This window comes from Phodopus roborovskii, unplaced genomic scaffold, assembly GCF_943737965.1.
Source record: "Phodopus roborovskii unplaced genomic scaffold, PHOROB, whole genome shotgun sequence".
Taxonomy (NCBI): domain Eukaryota; kingdom Metazoa; phylum Chordata; class Mammalia; order Rodentia; family Cricetidae; genus Phodopus; species Phodopus roborovskii.
The window spans coordinates 8305-9342 of NW_026126221.1; positions in this window are offsets into that span (position 1 = coordinate 8305).

A 1038-nucleotide genomic window follows, 5' to 3' on the forward strand; every position below is an offset into this window, starting at 1 on the left:
TATTATAATTTGAACATTTTTGTCGAGATTTACTCGAGAAAGACAAATAAGAATTTTTATGATGAATTAAAAGTGAAAATGTGTTCAATTTAAGTCAGAAAATAACAGCAAAGTTTAAGAAACAAAAAGAAAATATTTGAATAATCAAAAAGATGGACAGGTAAGTGTTAACTAAACAGGAAAGGTATGAGAAGTCACATAAATGGAAAAGTAACCTCAAATGTTAAGACAAAACTGCATGTGGATTTTCAAAAATTAAAAGTTATAAAGGATAAATGTGAATAAAATGGCAGCTGGATATGACTATGAGTGTTAAAAAGAAAGTGCACTGACTTCCACATCTATAAAATGATTAAGGATATCTCATAATGAAAAAGGGATACTTGCTCAAGATGATATAAAAACACATGCTTCTATGTATTTAACATTAGATTGAAAGAACTAATGCAAAAGTGTTAAGATAAAAAAAAAATGTCATGATAATTTCAAAACTTTACAGATAGTGAACTGAACAATTATCCTTTTAATATACTTTATACTCTCATATTGCATCTGTGAAAGTATATTTTTCTTTTATTGAAAATGAATTTTCTATAGAATATCCTTATTATGGTTTCCCCATTATCTAAACTTCCCAGTTCCACCCAATCTCCCATTCCATCTGGATCCATGCTCTTTTTCCCTAGTTATAGAAAACAAGCATGCTTATAAGGAATACTAGTAATAAATAATATACAAAACTAAAACAAATACATTGGAATAGAACAAAACAAATAAACATAAAGAAAATAACCCAAGAAAAAGCACAATAAATACATATAGATATATACATAGATTTTCTTTGTCAGGAGTCCCAACAAAAGTACAACACTGGTAGATATATTTTATTTGCAAAGTATCTGTAGGATTAAATAAATACAGAAAATATAAGAAGCTGACAAATTTAAAAGGTAAAACTGTATTTAAAAACAGAAAAGTGAAAAAGTCCAGACATGGGATTATGAGATGGGGAACCTCACAAGATACTTTTAAGTTTGC